The sequence below is a fragment of the Hippocampus guttulatus genome, chromosome 7 (genome assembly GCF_054856545.1).
Source record: "Hippocampus guttulatus isolate MCC_2025c chromosome 7, RoL_Hgut_1.0, whole genome shotgun sequence".
NCBI classification, from domain to species: domain Eukaryota; kingdom Metazoa; phylum Chordata; class Actinopteri; order Syngnathiformes; family Syngnathidae; genus Hippocampus; species Hippocampus guttulatus.
The window spans coordinates 1795920-1812292 of record NC_141267.1 but is presented as its reverse complement, the minus strand read 5'-3'; positions in this window follow the sequence as shown (position 1 = coordinate 1812292).

Below are 16373 nucleotides of genomic sequence, written 5' to 3'. Positions count from 1 at the left end.
AAAAAAGCCCAGTCCGAAGTAGCAAGATTAAGAAAATCTTTTGAAAAAACGCTCACATGAGGCGGATTTTGAGCCTTGCCTATGCAGTGATATTAATAATAATTGTAATAATAATCATGAAAAAGTGTGATGGTGGCGTGGCATTCATTTATCTTTTGAATTGGTGCGTTTAGATTTTTGTTTTTTGCTTTTCCTTGTATTTGGGTGTAGTTTCAAGTGCAGCTCATGTTCACACAACGCACATTTTATCTCATTATTTTTAGAGGGTCACAGGAAATCATATGGAAGGCTGCAATGGCCAACTCTCACCAGCAGAGGCTATCGTAAAGTGCTGGCCGTGCATGGACAAATAGGGCTCTCGCATTTCAGAAAGCACAAGAGTGACACAACGTGGCATCAGCTCTGAGCAGCAAATATTGTCAATTCATCGTCAATTTTTTCCGTCCCAAGAACCCCCCAAAAAAGTCAAAAGAGCCAAGATTTTTTTAAAACGCTCACATCAGAAGGATTTTGAGGCGTGTCGATGCAAAAAAAAAAAAAGAAAAAAGAAAAAAGACAATTAAAAAGTGTGATGGGGACACGACGTTCTTTGAATTCTAAATTGATATATTTCGATTTTTTTTGCTTTCACATGTATTTGGTTTGAGATTCGATTTCAGCTCATGTTCACAGGGCGGACATTTTATGTTGTTGCTTATTTTTAGAGGGTTATAAAAAAAATCCCAGACTTGACTTCTTCGTTTACAGTTGACTGAATAGGGATGATTGTTTTATTTGGGAGCAGAGAGATGTTGACTTAAATTCGCGGAGTTTATGATGCCACGGATAACGTGTCTCAATACGATTCAGTATTCGTTCGCGGAACGTCGCGCGGCTGGAAGCCGACGTTTTCTGCCCTTTGCGTTCGAAACCATTGTGTGTCCACGGTGCCGCCCCTCCCTTTTTTTGTCTCTTTTTCAGTGTGGGCTGGGCGCCTCTCGAATCAGTGCACCTGCCTCCCCTACACACGTGCGAGTCTTCATCTCATCTGCCACTTGCACCATAAAAGACAGCGTGAACAGCCACCCGTTGCCAGTTCGTCAGCGATCCTTCCTGCCGAGCTAGCTGCTGCCACGCCGTTACGCTCCAGCATTTCTGCACTCCTCAACGTGATCATTTTGACTAGCTTTCAGTTGTTTACACCTCGACCTGACCAACTTTCTGGCAATAAAACCCCTCTTCGTTTTTGGTGTCTGTGTGTGGTTCTTGTATTGATCTCTCACGAAACCTAACACTTTAATTCACATTCGACCCAAACTCCTCGTTTGGAGCGTCCCTCGCGCCGAAACGGTGCAGCATCGGCGGTGCCGTGGGCATAAACAACTCGGTACGACATTTCGCGCGGGTGGGCGTGAGATGTTCCTCCGCTTCACTGGTAACCCTGGATACTCTCCGCCGTACGGGTGCCGTGCGCCCCGAACCCGAAGCAATGAGGGACATTTTAGGGCGGTCGGGTTCGGGTAGGGGTAGGGCTCGGGCTCGGGCTCGGGCCGCCCGATCTTACTTCTGCTCCGGCGGGGCCAAGCGGGTGGCATCCGTTCGGTCCCGGACCTTCGTGCTGTTTGATTACCAAAGGACTTATGCACACACTTCAACTTGTATTTTGTTCAGGATGACCTCCTGAAGCCTAAATGAGCATTAATTTGATCACACAACTCATGCCTATGAAGATACATTCAAACTCACAAAACGTGCTCAGCTCGGGCTGAAAATGCATTTAAAGCAATAAAAACTCAAATTGAGTGTCACACCTAAACCAAAGGACTTATGCACACACTTCAACATGTATTTTGTTCAGGATGACCACCTGAAGCCTAAATGAGCATTCATTTGACCACACAACTCATTCCTATGAAGATACATTCAAAGTCAGAAAGCGCGCTCAGCTCAGGCTACAAATGCATTTAAAGCAATAAAAACTCAAATTGAGTGTCACGCCTAAACCAGAGGATTTATGCACACACTTCAACATGTATTTTGTTCAGGATGTCCTCCTGAAGCCTAAATGAGCATTAATTTGACTACACAACTCATTCCTATGAAGATACATTCAAAGTCAGAAAGCGCGCTCAAGCTCGGGCTGAAAATGCATTTAAAGCAATAAAAACTCAAATTGAGTGTCACACCTAAACCAAAGGACTTATGCACACATTCAACATGTATTTTGTTCAGGATGACCTCCTGAAGCCTATATGAGCTTTAATTTGACCACACAACTCATTCCTATGAAGATACATTCAAACTCACAAAACGTGCTCAGCTCGGGCTGAAAATGCATTTAAAGCAATAAAAACTCAAATTGAGTGTCACGCCTAAACCAAAGGATTTATGCACACACTTTAACATGTATTTTGTTCAGAAGGACCACCTGAAGCCTAAATGAGCATTAATTTGATCACACAATTCATGCCTATGAAGATGCATTCAAACTCACAAAACGTGCTCAGCTCGGGCTGAAAATGCATTTAAAGCAATAAAAACTCAAATTGAGTGTCACACCTAAACCAAAGGACTTATGCACACACTTCATCATGTATTTTGTTCAGGATGGCCTCCTGAAGCCTAAAAGAGCATTAATTTGACTAAACAAATCATTCCTATGAAGATACATTCAAAGTCAGAAAGCGCGCTCAGCTCGGAATGAAAATGCATTTAAAGCAATAAAAACTCAAATTGAGTGTCACACCTAAACCAAAGGATTATGCACACACTTCAACATGTATTTTGTTCAGGATGGCCTCCTGAAGCCTATATGAGCATTAATTTGACCACACAACTCATTCCTATGAAGATACATTCAAACTCACAAAACATGCTCAGCTCGGGCTGAAAATGCATTTAAAGCAATAAAAACTCAAATTGAGTGTCACGCCTAAACCAAAGGACTTATGCACACACTTCAACATGTATTTTGTTCAGGATGACCACCTGAAGCCCAAATGAGCATTAATTTGACCACACAACTCATTCCTATGAAGATACATTCAAACTCACAAAACGTGCTCAACTCGGGCTGAAAATGCATTTAAAGCAATAAAAACTCAAATTGAGTGTCACGCCTAAACCAAAGGACTTATGCATACACTTCAACATGTATTTTGTTCAGGATGACCACCTGAAGCCTAAATGAGCATTAATTTGACCACACAACTCATTCCTATGAAGATACATTCAAACTCACAAAACGTGCTCAGCTCGGGCTGAAAATGCATTTAAAGCAATCAAAACTCAAATTGAGTGTAAGGCCTAAACCAAAGGACTTATGCACACACTTCAACATGTATTTTGTTCAGGATGACCTCCTGAAGCCCATAAGAGAATTAATTTGACCACACAACTCATTCCTATGAAGATACATTCAAACTCACAAAACGTGCTCAGCTCGGGCTGAAAATGCATTTAAAGCAATAAAAACTCAAATTGAGTGTCACGCCTAAACCAAAGGACTTATGCACACACTTCAACATGTATTTTGTTCAGGATGACCACCTGAAGCCTAAATGAGCATTAATTTGACCACACAACTCATTCCTATGAAGATACATTCAAACTCACAAAACGTGCTCAACTCGGGCTGAAAATGCATTTAAAGCAATAAAAACTCAAATTGAGTGTCACGCCTAAACCAAAGGACTTATGCATACACTTCAACATGTATTTTGTTCAGGATGACCACCTGAAGCCTAAATGAGCATTAATTTGACCACACAACTCATTCCTATGAAGATACATTCAAACTCACAAAACGTGCTCAGCTCGGGCTGAAAATGCATTTAAAGCAATCAAAACTCAAATTGAGTGTAAGGCCTAAACCAAAGGACTTATGCACACACTTCAACATGTATTTTGTTCAGGATGACCTCCTGAAGCCCATATGAGAATTAATTTGACCACAAAACTCATTCCTATGAAGATACATTCAAACTCACAAAACGTGCTCAGCTCGGGCTGAAAATGCATTTAAAGCAATAAAAACTCAAATTGAGTGTCACGCCTAAACCAAAGGACTTATGCACACACTTCAACATGTATTTTGTTCAGGATGACCACCTGAAGCCTAAATGAGCATTAATTTGACCACACAACTCATTCCTATGAAGATACATTCAAACTCACAAAACGTGCTCAACTCGGGCTGAAAATGCATTTAAAGCAATAAAAACTCAAATTGAGTGTCACGCCTCAACCAAAGGACTTATGCACACACTTCAACGTGTATTTTGTTCAGGATGACCTCCTGAAGCCTAAATGAGCAATAGTTTGACCACACAACTAATTCCTATGAAGCTACATTCAAACTCACAAAACGTGCTCAGCTCGGGCTGAAAATGCATTTAAAGCAATAAAAACTCAAATTGAGTGTCACGCCTAAACCAAAGGACTTATGCACACACTTCAACATGTATTTTGTTCAGGATGACCACCTGAAGCCTAAATGAGCATTAATTTGACCACACAACTCATTCCTATGAAGATACATTCAAACTCACAAAAGGTGCTCAGCTCGGGCTGAAAATGCATTTAAAGCAATAAAAACTCAAATTGAGTGTCACGCCTAAACCGAAGGACTTATGCACACACTTCAAGATGTATTTTGTTCAGGATGACCTCCTGAAGCCTAAATGAGCAATAATTTGACCACACAACTCATTCCTATGAAGATACATTCAAAGTCAGAAAGCGCGCTCAGCTCGGACTGAAAATGCATTTAAAGCAATAAAAACTCAAATGGAGTGTCACGCCTAAACCAAAGGACTTATGCACACACTTCAACATGTATTTAGTTCAGGATGACCACCTGAAGCCGAAATGAGCATTAATTTGACCACACAACTCATTCTTATGAAGATACATTCAAACTCACAAAACATGCTCAGCTCGGGCTGAAAATGCATTTAAAGCAATAAAAACTCAAATTGAGTGTCACGCCTAAACCAAAGGACTTATGCACACACATCAACATGTATTTTGTTCAGGATGACCACCTGAAGCCTAAATGAGCATTAATTTGTCCACACAACTCATTCCTATGAAGATACATTCAAACTCACAAAACGTGCTCAACTCGGGCTGAAAATGCATTTAAAGCAATAAAAACTCAAATTGAGTGTCACGCCTAAACCAAAGGACTTATGCACACACTTCAACATGTATTTAGTTCAGGATGTCCTCCTGAAGCCTAAATGAGCATTAATTTGACCACACAACTCATTCCTATGAAGATACATTCAAACTCACAAAAAGTGCTCAGCTCGGGCTGAAAATGCATTTAAAGCAATAAAAACTCAAATTGAGTGTCACGCCCAAACCAAAGAACTTATGCACACACTTCAATATTTATTTAGTTCAGGATGACCACCTGAAGCCTAAATGAGCATTAATTTGACCACACAACTAATTCCTATGAAGCTACATTCAAACTCACAAAACGTGCTCAGCTCGGGCTGAAAATGCATTTAAAGCAATCAAAACTCAAATTGAGTGTAAGGCCTAAACCAAAGGACTTATGCACACACTTCAACATGTATTTTGTTCAGGATGACCTCCTGAAGCCCATATGAGAATTAATTTGACCACACAACTCATTCCTATGAAGATACATTCAAACTCACAAAACGTGCTCAGCTCGGGCTGAAAATGCATTTAAAGCAATAAAAACTCAAATTGAGTGTCACGCCTAAACCAAAGGACTTATGCACACACTTCAACATGTATTTTGTTCAGGATGACCTCCTGAAGCCCATATGAGAATTAATTTGACCACACAACTCATTCCTATGAAGATACATTCAAACTCACAAAACGTGCTCAACTCGGGCTGAAAATGCATTTAAAGCAATAAAAACTCAAATTGAGTGTCACGCCTCAACCAAAGGACTTATGCACACACTTCAACGTGTAATTTGTTCAGGATGACCTCCTGAAGCCTAAATGAGCAATAGTTTGACCACACAACTAATTCCTATGAAGCTACATTCAAACTCACAAAACGTGCTCAGCTCGGGCTGAAAATGCATTTAAAGCAATAAAAACTCAAATTGAGTGTCACGCCTAAACCAAAGGACTTATGCACACACTTCAACATGTATTTTGTTCAGGATGACCACCTGAAGCCTAAATGAGCATTAATTTGACCACACAACTCATTCCTATGAAGATACATTCAAACTCACAAAACGTGCTCAGCTCGGGCTGAAAATGCATTTAAAGCAATAAAAACTCAAATTGAGTGTCACGCCTAAACCGAAGGACTTATGCACACACTTCAAGATGTATTTTGTTCAGGATGACCTCCTGAAGCCTAAATGAGCAATAATTTGACCACACAACTCATTCCTATGAAGATACATTCAAAGTCAGAAAGCGCGCTCAGCTCGGACTGAAAATGCATTTAAAGCAATAAAAACTCAAATGGAGTGTCACGCCTAAACCAAAGGACTTATGCACACACTTCAATATGTATTTTGTTCAGGATGACCACCTGAAGCCTAAATGAGCATTAATTTGACCACACAACTGATTCCTATGAAGATACATTCAAACTCACAAAACGTGCTCAGCTCGGGCTGAAAATGCATTTAAAGCAATAAAAACTCAAATTGAGTGTCACGCCTAAACCAAAGGACTTATGCACACACTTCAACATGTATTTTGTTCAGGATGACCACCTGAAGCCTAAATGAGCATTAATTTGACCACACAACTCATTCCTATGAAGATACATTCAAACTCACAAAACGTGCTCAACTCGGGCTGAAAATGCATTTAAAGCAATAAAAACTCAAATTTTAAAAAACTTTACCAGTGTAGGCAACTTAATAATAATAATAATACTAATAATACATTTTATTGATAAGCGCCTTTCAAGACACCCAAGGACACTTTACAATAACAAAAAACACAAAACAATACGGGTTGAGCAGCTGACATGTCTGTCATTTTCTTGTGAGAATTAATTTTTTTCCAGAACAACACTCACAAAATTAGATGTAGGTCTACATGACTTCCAACATTGTGATGTGCACTCACAGCAGCAATACCAGTCTTCGGCCGCTCAATTCATGCAAATTCTTCTCAAGACACTGCTCATGGTACCACCTTTCGCACTGGGTCTCGTCAAAAGGGGGCTGGGGGGAGAGAACCCTAACATCGCAAGATTATATGTTCGGAAATTTCAATCAGGATAACTCTAAGTTGCTTTTAAAATTCAAATTTTTTCTTTTACTTGAACCAACCCAATTTCAATGATGCATGCAAAGCATCATGAAGACAATGTCGATGCAAGATAAATTGTGTGTTCTTCCATTGTAAAAATCACTCGTTTTGTCAGAGGACCTTTTCCAGGTGGTTTTGCCATTTAGAGCATGCCACAGTGCATGGCGAGAACAAATACGACAACATGACGGAATATCAGTGAACATTAAACTTAAAATTCACAGTGTGTAAATATGGGATTGAAATTTTATCTTGACATTTTATTTTCATCGGAGCAGTGAATAACACGAGATTTTTCGTTGTGGTACAAGTCATAAAAAATGACTTTCTCATAAGCTTTCAGAATTCATCCCTGGTATCAACACTTCCTCTTCATGAAGTAGTTTGAAACAAAATATATCTTTGGCATCATTTCTGGATGCCACAATTAAACATTTTTTGCATGGGTGATCATCATCCAATAAACCTGCTGTGGTCAGTATTTCTGACGATTGTCTTGTTCTCTTATTTTCCATCGCCACATAATGTTCTAAAATTGATGCACGGAATGTCTGCGGAAGGCCTTCATCAGTTCCACTGCCATCTGAAAAAAAATAGCTTGTTTGTCTTGTGGGAGTGACAAAACTGTTTCGGGCGAACAATTTGAAAACACAATTTGTACAAGGCTGCATAAAGCTGGACGATCGCTTGGTTGTGCGTTGAAGTTTTGGACCCTGTGTTGTCAACCCGCGCCACTTTCGGCCTGCCTGGCTTGGAGGAGCTCCGGCGGGGACAAACTGGCGGCATCGCTTCTATACCGGCCCGTCGCGGGCGTATTCGACGAGGTTTATTAGCCCGTTGCTTGACACCCGCGCCCCTCCCGGCTTCCCGCAAGATCCCCCTGATCAGAGCTGCATTGCGATCCGCTAGGAGCAGCCGCGCCCGGGCCGTGTTTTGCAGCGGCATTGTACGATATTTCGCGAGGATGGCCGTGAGCTTTTCACCCACTTCGCTTGCAACCCGGGCCACGTTGGACCGACGGGCGCGGCGAAACTCCGGCGAGGTCAGGCGGGTGGCGTATTTTCCTTCACAGAATGTCGCGCGGGTGTGCGTCGAAGTTTTCTGCCCTTTGTGTTAGGGTCCATTGTTTGTCCACAGTGTCGACCCTCCCTTTTGATTTTGCGCCCGGGACCTAACCGACGCTGTCGCTTGGCCCCGCCAGAGCTGCGCCGTGCCTGGCGGGCCGGCAAAGGCGAGTGTTGCAAGCGAAGAGGTGGAAGACCTCGCGCACACCAACACGACCTGCCGGGAGCAAAGCTGCTGCCCGCTCGGCTCCGCCAGAGATGCACCTCGCTTTGAGGGACAGGGGGCGCGGTGTGCAATCAAAGGGAAGAAAAACTTGGGAATCAAACCGCGCGAAGGTCCGGGACCGAACCGATGCCACCCGCTTGGCCCTGCCGGAGTTGCGCGGGGCAGGTAGGGCCGAAAGTGGTGTGTGTGATAAGCGAAGCGGAGGAACAGCTCACGCCCGCCCGTGAGAAATTTCGGACAGAGCCGTTTTTGCCCACGGCCGAGCCGGAGTTGCTCCGCTGCGGCGCTCAGGCTGTTCCGACGAGGATGTTGGGGCGGAGCGCTGGGAGAACCGCGGGTGTTAAGCAAAGTGTTCGGCTTCGTGAGAGATGAAGAGAGGAACCACGCGCAGACACAAAAAGCACAGAAGGGTTTTATTGCCAGTAAGCGAGACAGGCCGAGGTGGTCACAACTGAAAGGTAGTCAAAATGATCAATTCGAGGAGTGCAGGAATCCTGGAGCGGTACGGCGTCGTCGACACGGCAGGAAGGATCTCTGACGAAGTGACAATGGGTGGCTCTTCAGGCTGGCTTTTATGCTGCAAGTGGCAGATGAGATAATGACTCGCAGGTGTGTCGGGGAGGCAGGTGCACTGATTAGAGAAGCGCCCATCCCACACTGAAAAAGGTAACAATAACTTTTTGGGAGCGGCAAATTCCCCCACAGGAGAACAGAGAAATAGTGGTTTGATTTCGTGGAGTTCGTGGCGCAATGCATGAGGCGTCTGACTACAAATCAGGTCATGCTCGGCCAAAGAGAGGGCGTCCACCAGGTTGAAAAAGAGATGAAGAGCAAACACTGTCAATACATAATAAAGTTTCTCTGTCCCAATATCCAAAAAAAAAAGCCCAGTCCGAAGTAGCAAGATTAAGAAAATCTTTTGAAAAAACGCTCACATGAGGCGGATTTTGAGCCTTGCCTATGCAGTGATATTAATAATAATTGTAATAATAATCATGAAAAAGTGTGATGGTGGCGTGGCATTCATTTATCTTTTGAATTGGTGCGTTTAGATTTTTGTTTTTTGCTTTTCCTTGTATTTGGGTGTAGTTTCAAGCGCAGCTCATGTTCACACAACGCACATTTTATCTCATTATTTTTAGAGGGTCACAGGAAATCATATGGAAGGCTGCAATGGCCAACTCTCACCAGCAGAGGCTATCGTAAAGTGCTGGCCGTGCATGGACAAATAGGGCTCTCGCATTTCAGAAAGCACAAGAGTGACACAACGTGGCATCAGCTCTGAGCAGCAAATATTGTCAATTCATCGTCAATTTTTTCCGTCCCAAGAACCCCCCAAAAAAGTCAAAAGAGCCAAGATTTTTTAAAAACGCTCACATCAGAAGGATTTTGAGGCGTGTCGATGCAAAAAAAAAAAGAAAAAAGACAATTAAAAAGTGTGATGGGGACACGACGTTCTTTGAATTCTAAATTGATATATTTCGATTTTTTTTTGCTTTCACATGTATTTGGTTTGAGATTCGATTTCAGCTCATGTTCACAGGGCGGACATTTTATGTTGTTGCTTATTTTTAGAGGGTCATAAAAAAAATCCCAGACTTGACTTCTTCGTTTACAGTTGACTGAATAGGGATGATTGTTTTATTTGGGAGCAGAGAGATGTTGACTTAAATTCGCGGAGTTTATGATGCCACGGATAACGTGTCTCAATACGATTCAGTATTCGTTCGCGGAACGTCGCGCGGCTGGAAGCCGACGTTTTCTGCCCTTTGCGTTCGAAACCATTGTGTGTCCACGGTGCCGCCCCTCCCTTTTTTTGTCTCTTTTTCAGTGTGGGCTGGGCGCCTCTCGAATCAGTGCACCTGCCTCCCCTACACACGTGCGAGTCTTCATCTCATCTGCCACTTGCACCATAAAAGACAGCGTGAACAGCCACCCGTTGCCAGTTCGTCAGCGATCCTTCCTGCCGAGCTAGCTGCTGCCACGCCGTTACGCTCCAGCATTTCTGCACTCCTCAACGTGATCATTTTGACTAGCTTTCAGTTGTTTACACCTCGACCTGACCAACTTTCTGAAAATAAAACCCCTCTTCGTTTTTGGTGTCTGTGTGTGGTTCTTGTATTGATCTCTCACGAAACCTAACACTTTAATTCACATTCGACCCAAACTCCTCGTTTGGAGCGTCCCTCGCGCCGAAACGGTGCAGCATCGGCGGTGCCGTGGGCATAAACAACTCGGTAAGACATTTCGCGCGGGTGGGCGTGAGATGTTCCTCCGCTTCACTGGTAACCCTGGATACTCTCCGCCGTACGGGTGCCGTGCGCCCCGAACCCGAAGCAATGAGGGACATTTTAGGGCGGTCGGGTTCGGGTAGGGGTAGGGCTCGGGCTCGGGCTCGGGCCGCCCGATCTTACTTCTGCTCCGGCGGGGCCAAGCGGGTGGCATCCGTTCGGTCCCGGACCTTCGTGCTGTTTGATTACCAAAGGACTTATGCACACACTTCAACTTGTATTTTGTTCAGGATGACCTCCTGAAGCCTAAATGAGCATTAATTTGATCACACAACTCATGCCTATGAAGATACATTCAAACTCACAAAACGTGCTCAGCTCGGGCTGAAAATGCATTTAAAGCAATAAAAACTCAAATTGAGTGTCACACCTAAACCAAAGGACTTATGGACACACTTCAACATGTATTTTGTTCAGGATGACCACCTGAAGCCTAAATGAGCATTCATTTGACCACACAACTCATTCCTATGAAGATACATTCAAAGTCAGAAAGCGCGCTCAGCTCAGGCTACAAATGCATTTAAAGCAATAAAAACTCAAATTGAGTGTCACGCCTAAACCAGAGGATTTATGCACACACTTCAACATGTATTTTGTTCAGGATGTCCTCCTGAAGCCTAAATGAGCATTAATTTGACTACACAACTCATTCCTATGAAGATACATTCAAAGTCAGAAAACGTGCTCAGCTGGGGCTGAAAATGCATTTAAAGCAATAAAAACTCAAATTGAGTGTCACGCCTAAACCAAAGGACTTATGCACACACTTCAACATGTATTTTGTTCAGGATGGCCTCCTGAAGCCTAAATGAGCATTAATTTGACTACACAACTCATTCCTATGAATATACATTCAAACTCACAAAACGTGCTCAGCTCGGGCTGAAAATGGATTTAAAGCAATAAAAACTCAAATTGAGTGTCACACCTAAACCAAAGGACTTATGCACACATTCAACATGTATTTTGTTCAGGATGACCTCCTGAAGCCTATATGAGCTTTAATTTGACCACACAACTCATTCCTATGAAGATACATTCAAACTCACAAAACGTGCTCAGCTCGGGCTGAAAATGCATTTAAAGCAATAAAAACTCAAATTGAGTGTCACGCCTAAACCAAAGGATTTATGCACACACTTTAACATGTATTTTGTTCAGAAGGACCACCTGAAGCCTAAATGAGCATTAGTTTGATCACACAATTCATGCCTATGAAGATGCATTCAAACTCACAAAACGTGCTCAGCTCGGGCTGAAAATGCATTTAAAGCAATAAAAACTCAAATTGAGTGTCACACCTAAACCAAAGGACTTATGCACACACTTCATCATGTATTTTGTTCAGGATGGCCTCCTGAAGCCTAAAAGAGCATTAATTTGACTAAACAAATCATTCCTATGAAGATACATTCAAAGTCAGAAAGCGCGCTCAGCTCGGAATGAAAATGCATTTAAAGCAATAAAAACTCAAATTGAGTGTCACACCTAAACCAAAGGATTATGCACACACTTCAACATGTATTTTGTTCAGGATGGCCTCCTGAAGCCTATATGAGCATTAATTTGACCACACAACTCATTCCTATGAAGATACATTCAAACTCACAAAACATGCTCAGCTCGGGCTGAAAATGCATTTAAAGCAATAAAAACTCAAATTGAGTGTCACGCCTAAACCAAAGGACTTATGCACACACTTCAACATGTATTTTGTTCAGGATGACCACCTGAAGCCTAAATGAGCATTAATTTGACCACACAACTCAATCCTATGAAGATACATTCAAACTCACAAAACGTGCTCAGCTCGGGCTGAAAATGCATTTAAAGCAATCAAAACTCAAATTGAGTGTAAGGCCTAAACCAAAGGACTTATGCACACACTTCAACATGTATTTTGTTCAGGATGACCTCCTGAAGCCCATATGAGAATTAATTTGACCACACAACTCATTCCTATGAAGATACATTCAAACTCACAAAACGTGCTCAGCTCGGGCTGAAAATGCATTTAAAGCAATAAAAACTCAAATTGAGTGTCACGCCTAAACCAAAGGACTTATGCACACACTTCAACATGTATTTTGTTCAGGATGACCACCTGAAGCCTAAATGAGCATTAATTTGACCACACAACTCATTCCTATGAAGATACATTCAAACTCACAAAACGTGCTCAACTCGGGCTGAAAATGCATTTAAAGCAATAAAAACTCAAATTGAGTGTCACGCCTAAACCAAAGGACTTATGCATACACTTCAACATGTATTTTGTTCAGGATGACCACCTGAAGCCTAAATGAGCATTAATTTGACCACACAACTCATTCCTATGAAGATACATTCAAACTCACAAAACGTGCTCAGCTCGGGCTGAAAATGCATTTAAAGCAATCAAAACTCAAATTGAGTGTAAGGCCTAAACCAAAGGACTTATGCACACACTTCAACATGTATTTTGTTCAGGATGACCTCCTGAAGCCCATATGAGAATTAATTTGACCACACAACTCATTCCTATGAAGATACATTCAAACTCACAAAACGTGCTCAGCTCGGGCTGAAAATGCATTTAAAGCAATAAAAACTCAAATTGAGTGTCACGCCTAAACCAAAGGACTTATGCATACACTTCAACATGTATTTTGTTCAGGATGACCACCTGAAGCCTAAATGAGCATTAATTTGACCACACAACTCATTCCTATGAAGATACATTCAAACTCACAAAACGTGCTCAACTCGGGCTGAAAATGCATTTAAAGCAATAAAAACTCAAATTGAGTGTCACGCCTCAACCAAAGGACTTATGCACACACTTCAACGTGTATTTTGTTCAGGATGACCTCCTGAAGCCTAAATGAGCAATAGTTTGACCACACAACTAATTCCTATGAAGCTACATTCAAACTCACAAAACGTGCTCAGCTCGGGCTGAAAATGCATTTAAAGCAATAAAAACTCAAATTGAGTGTCACGCCTAAACCGAAGGACTTATGCACACACTTCAAGATGTATTTTGTTCAGGATGACCTCCTGAAGCCTAAATGAGCAATAATTTGACCACACAACTCATTCCTATGAAGATACATTCAAAGTCAGAAAGCGCGCTCAGCTCGGACTGAAAATGCATTTAAAGCAATAAAAACTCAAATGGAGTGTCACGCCTAAACCAAAGGACTTATACACACTTCAACATGTATTTAGTTCAGGATGACCACCTGAAGCCGAAATGAGCATTAATTTGACCACACAACTCATTCTTATGAAGATACATTCAAACTCACAAAACATGCTCAGCTCGGGCTGAAAATGCATTTAAAGCAATAAAAACTCAAATTGAGTGTCACGCCTAAACCAAAGGACTTATGCACACACTTCAACATGTATTTTGTTCAGGATGACCACCTGAAGCCTAAATGAGCATTAATTTGACCACACAACTCATTCCTATGAAGATACATTCAAACTCACAAAACGTGCTCAGCTCGGGCTGAAAATGCATTTAAAGCAATAAAAACTCAAATTGAGTGTCACGCCTAAACCAAAGGATTTATGCACACACTTTAACATGTATTTTGTTCAGAAGGACCACCTGAAGCCTAAATGAGCATTAATTTGATCACACAATTCATGCCTATGAAGATGCATTCAAACTCACAAAACGTGCTCAGCTCGGGCTGAAAATGCATTTAAAGCAATAAAAACTCAAATGGAGTGTCACGCCTAAACCAAAGGACTTATGCACACACTTCAACATGTATTTAGTTCAGGATGACCACCTGAAGCCGAAATGAGCATTAATTTGACCACACAACTCATTCTTATGAAGATACATTCAAACTCACAAAACATGCTCAGCTCGGGCTGAAAATGCATTTAAAGCAATAAAAACTCAAATTGAGTGTCACGCCTAAACCAAAGGACTTATGCATACACTTCAACATGTATTTTGTTCAGGATGACCACCTGAAGCCTAAATGAGCATTAATTTGACCACACAACTCATTCCTATGAAGATACATTCAAACTCACAAAACGTGCTCAGCTCGGGCTGAAAATGCATTTAAAGCAATCAAAACTCAAATTGAGTGTAAGGCCTAAACCAAAGGACTTATGCACACACTTCAACATGTATTTTGTTCAGGATGACCTCCTGAAGCCCATATGAGAATTAATTTGACCACACAACTCATTCCTATGAAGATACATTCAAACTCACAAAACGTGCTCAGCTCGGGCTGAAAATGCATTTAAAGCAATAAAAACTCAAATGGAGTGTCACGCCTACTAAACCAAAGGACTTATGCACACACTTCAACATGTATTTAGTTCAGGATGACCACCTGAAGCCGAAATGAGCATTAATTTGACCACACAACTCATTCTTATGAAGATACATTCAAACTCACAAAACATGCTCAGCTCGGGCTGAAAATGCATTTAAAGCAATAAAAACTCAAATTGAGTGTCACGCCTAAACCAAAGGACTTATGCACACACTTCAACATGTATTTTGTTCAGGATGACCACCTGAAGCCTAAATGAGCATTAATTTGACCACACAACTAATTCCTATGAAGCTACATTCAAACTCACAAAACGTGCTCAGCTCGGGCTGAAAATGCATTTAAAGCAATAAAAACTCAAATTGAGTGTCACGCCTAAACCAAAGGACTTATGCACACACTTCATCATGTATTTTGCTCAGGATGGCCTCCTGAAGCCTAAAAGAGCATTAATTTGACTAAACAAATCATTCCTATGAAGATACATTCAAAGTCAGAAAGCGCGCTCAGCTCGGGCTGAAAATGCATTTAAAGCAATAAAAACTCAAATTGAGTGTCACACCTAAACCAAAGGATTATGCACACACTTCAACATGTATTTTGTTCAGGATGGCCTCCTGAAGCCTATATGAGCATTAATTTGACCACACAACTCATTCCTATGAAGATACATTCAAACTCACAAAAGGTGCTCAGCTCGGGCTGAAAATGCATTTAAAGCAATAAAAACTCAAATTGAGTGTCACGCCTAAACCGAAGGACTTATGCACACACTTCAAGATGTATTTTGTTCAGGATGACCTCCTGAAGCCTAAATGAGCAATAATTTGACCACACAACTCATTCCTATGAAGATACATTCAAAGTCAGAAAGCGCGCTCAGCTCGGACTGAAAATGCATTTAAAGCAATAAAAACTCAAATGGAGTGTCACGCCTAAACCAAAGGACTTATGCACACACTTCAACATGTATTTAGTTCAGGATGACCACCTGAAGCCGAAATGAGCATTAATTTGACCACACAACTCATTCTTATGAAGATACATTCAAACTCACAAAACATGCTCAGCTCGGGCTGAAAATGCATTTAAAGCAATAAAAACTCAAATTGAGTGTCACGCCTAAACCAAAGGACTTATGCATACACTTCAACATGTATTTAGTTCAGGATGTCCTCCTGAAGCCTAAATGAGCATTAATTTGACCACACAACTCATTCCTATGAAGATACATTCAAACTCA